This window comes from Octopus bimaculoides, chromosome 2, assembly GCF_001194135.2.
Source record: "Octopus bimaculoides isolate UCB-OBI-ISO-001 chromosome 2, ASM119413v2, whole genome shotgun sequence".
NCBI lineage: Eukaryota > Metazoa > Mollusca > Cephalopoda > Octopoda > Octopodidae > Octopus > Octopus bimaculoides.
In genome coordinates, this window is record NC_068982.1 from 76,937,226 (window position 1) to 76,941,627 (window position 4,402).

Consider the following 4,402-nt stretch of genomic DNA (forward strand, 5'->3'; position numbering starts at 1 on the left):
TTTTACCAAACTACTAAGTTACAGGGACATAAACATGCCAACACTGGTTGTCAAGCAGTGATGGGGGACAAACACAGACACACACACACACACACACATATATATATATACATATATACAACAGGCTTCTTTCAGTTTCTATCTACCAAATCCACTCACAAGTGTTTAGTCAACCCAAGGCTATAGTAGAAGACACTTGCCCAAGGTATCATACAATGGGACTGAACCCAGAACCTTGTGGTTGGAAAATAAGCCTCTTGCCACAACTACGCCTAACAACATACACCATACAGCCTATAACAACAGTTGTTACATACAACCTATAATAATTGTTACATACAGCCTATAACAGTAGCTGTTACATACAGCCTGTAATAACAGTTACACATAACGTATAGTAATAACTGATAGATATAGCCCAGGTAAAACAAAGCCTTGTTAGTGGATTTGGTGACAACAGCTACACACATCCTATAACAATAGCCATTACACACAGCAGTGTTTACGCGTTTTTTATGTTTCACTCCCAACCTAAGTTAAGGGTCCAATGATATATTCTATTCAGAATCAATATCTAATTCTATTCTCTTGTCTGCTCATGTTCCATGCCTACAGGCATCAACAATCGTGGAGTTCATTGACAAAGTCTGAAGATTCATGATTTTTATTAGGAAAGACACATCAGTGATTTTCTGGTACTTTCTGATTTATTTACAGTTTACTCTGCTAGTCTCCTACCCCTTCCAAGCTTATTCTTGAGGCACTGGTAGAGAGACTAGTTCACATGACAATAAGGGCATAACTACACATCAGTGGGCCTCTGTAACATATCTAGAGTCCAGCTCTCTTTTGAGCCCTGTATACCTTCGCCACAGGACTCCTTTATGACCTGTAATGGGAGCTCATGACAGGTACTACCACCCTGGGTCAGGGCAGACTTGAAAGTGGTGGTGACTAAGGAATAACTTCATACTTCCTATAACTCCTAAATTGCCCAGCTGGAACCTCACCACTGAATGCGGTCATCTCTTACTTGGGACACAATTTCATACTTAGTTTTTAACTCTCAGTTATGACATGGCAAGGGAATAATACTGCTTGGTGTGGCTGTGTGGTTAAGAATTTTGCTTTCTAATCACCTGATTTCAGGTTCAGCCCCATCGTGTGGTAATTCAGGCCAAGTATTTTCTACTTTAAGCCCAGGTAAAACAAAGCCTTGTGAGTGGATTTGGTTGGTGGAAATTGATGGCAGCCCGTTTTATATGTGTGTGTATGTGTAAGAGAAAGAGTTAAATTGTTAGTGGCTCTTTGGTCTGACATTGTGTGGTAGTTGTAAATGAATGTCACTGTCATACAAGCAGTATCATTTATTTCTAATATTTTGCAAAAACAAGATTGGCCATGAGGAAATATTACCTTGCTTGGAAACAGGTGAGGGCTGGCAACAAGAAGGGCATTTGGTTGTACAAGATCTGCTTCAATAAACTTTGTCCAGCCCATACATGTATGGAAAAGTGGACGTTAAAACAATGACAACTCCAGATTAGTGAATGCACCAAATACATCTACATGTAAGATCACATAACGAGAAATTGTTATGTTTTGTAGATACACCGACATTGACAAACACTTTTAAACCACTGTCTCAATTTGAACTCATATCTGTTTTCTACTCCTATCGTTTCTGTAACATAAATACACTTGATGTGTTTGCTTAACCTCACCTTATTATTTTTGCATCTTCTAGATGTTACGAAAATTATGTTTCGAGTATGTGTTTTATATCTCTCTTTCTCAGTTGTTCATTCATAAAATTACACCTGCTCAGAAGATGCTTCTTATTTTCCAGTCTCAGTAATTTATATCGACAATTCAAAAATGAAGGGACATAACTTTGTTAAAGGGAAACAATTCTGTAACTCACTCATCACTATTATTTTAATCGATTCCTGTTGATAAGTCCATCTTTCCTAAGGAGGGGTGGAACTGAGATAGTTGATTCCTTCGAATCAAATATATTACTGAGTCGTTGATTTAAAGGGCTGAGATGTATGTAACATTTCACTGTTACAACATACAACTATGTCCAACAATGATAATGGTTTCAAATTTCGGCACAAGGTCACCAATTGTAGGAGAGGATTAGTTAAACACATCGACTCCCAGCAATGACTTGGACTTTCTTTTATTGACATGGAAAGGATGAAAAAGTTGGCCTCGGCAGGTTTTGAACTCAGAACGTAAAGAACTAGGAGAAATACCAACAAGTATTTTGTCTGATGCGTATCTATATATATATACAACAAAATTTTAAACTTTGGAATGGAGTTACCCAAGGTTTCGCATTACAAAGCCAAAGCTTTGTGGACAGCTCATCAGACTCTATATAAAGACAAAAAAATTTAATTTCTACGTCACGGGCATGAGGAAACGCTCGGGAATCGAGAAATGTCATAACAAAAAACATTAATGAGGACGGGTCATCTCCCCTGAACCAGAGGCGGGGGAAAAACTCTTATAGACCCGAAGAGACCTAACCAGCAAACGGGAGATCCAGTTTTTCAGTAAGTAGCACTTGAAGTGGACACATTTAGAAAACATTTCTTTACAACTATCTAACGTGCCAGGTTTCATATAGTCCTTAAGAATTTTCGCTCTCTCTCCAGCATGTAGACCTTGCAACAGCCGCTTCCATTAATATATGGGCCCAGATGATCAATTAATTTCCACCTGATATCACACAGAACCCCTTGGTCTTTGAGGTATCACACATGACAAGCCAGGGACATGACCAACTGTCTTTCTGGGACTCTGAAGGATGACTGGTGGTTAAGAAAACGTTGCTTGAAAGAAGTACTCACAGATCCAATATATTTACGAACATGGGATGTGGCCCAAATCACACCCCTGGTAACATATGGTGCAGGGCCAATCATCCCATTGGTGTCGAAGATAATTATTTGGTCATCATCTTTAGTGGCGGTACTGGGAACAGCAGATACCTCCTCCATGTCGCTGGTCCTGGATTGGTCAGCATTTCTAGGTGTGGGAATTGTACTGGTGGTAACATACATTGCGAGCGTGGCCACTCTATTGTAGATGCAAAACCTTGGGTAACTCTATGTCCAAGATATAAAATTTTGTTGTAACAATTACTGCTCTAATCTTTAGAGTGTGCGTCTTTCTGATATATGTTTTTTTTTTATTAACTATATACATACGTATATATATATATATATATATATATGTGTGTGTGTGTGTGTGAAGGTGCATGGCTCAGTGATTAGAGAATCCAGCTTACAATCGCGAGGTTGTGAGTTCAAATCCCAGACCGGGCTGCATGTTTTGTTCTTGAGCAAGACACTCTATTTCACGTTGCTCCAGTTCACTCAGCTGTAGAAATGAGTCGCGACGTCACAGGTGCCAAGCTGTATCGGCCTTTGCCTTTCCCTTGGATAACACTGGTGGCGTGGAGAGGGGAGGCCAGTATGCATGGGCGACTACTGCTCTTCCATAAACAACCTTGCCTGGACTTGTGCCTCGGAGGGTAACTTTCTAGGTGCAATCGCATGGTCAGTCATGACTGAAGAGGGTCTCAGCATATATATATATATATATACAGGGGTTGGACAAAATAATGGAAACACCTAGCATCATAATTTTGAAATATCTATAAAACCGTCAAAAGCTTGTTTATTTTTATGTTTTTTTATTTATTATTAGTGTTACTTAATATGTTTTGCTAAAATTGCTGTTTCTTTTCAGATATTATCAAAAAAAGGTAATTAAAAGTCATTAAAATGACAGATCAATCAGATTTTCAAAGAGGTCAAATTATTGGTGCTCGTATGGCAGGCGCTAGCGTAACGAAAACAGCCAAAATGTTTGTATCAAGAAGTACTGTCTCGAAAGTAATGAGTCTTTGAGAAAGAGGGAAAAACCTCCTCGTTGAAACAAAATTCCAGAAGAAAAACAAGACTTTCAGATAGGGACTGTCGGACTCTTACACAAATTATTAGAAAGGATCACAAAAGTACAGCTCCCAAAATTACTGCAGAGCTTAATGACCACCTCAAGAACCCAGTTTCTACAAAAACTGTTCGCCAGGAGCTGCACAAAGCCAGATTTCATAGGAGGGCTGCAATCAGAAAACCACTACTACGTTACAAAGCATTTAGAGTGGAGTAAAAACCTACAGAATTGGTCCTTAGAGCAGTGGAAGAATGTTATTTTCTTGGACAAATCATCCTTTACCTTATTTCTGACCACCGAGTATACGTGTGGAGACAGCCAAAAGAAGCATTTGATCCAGACTGCCTTCTTCTAACAGTTAAACATGGAGGAGGATCTGTGATGATCTGGGTATATCTATATTTTGGAAATCCACTGGCCCAATGGTTTC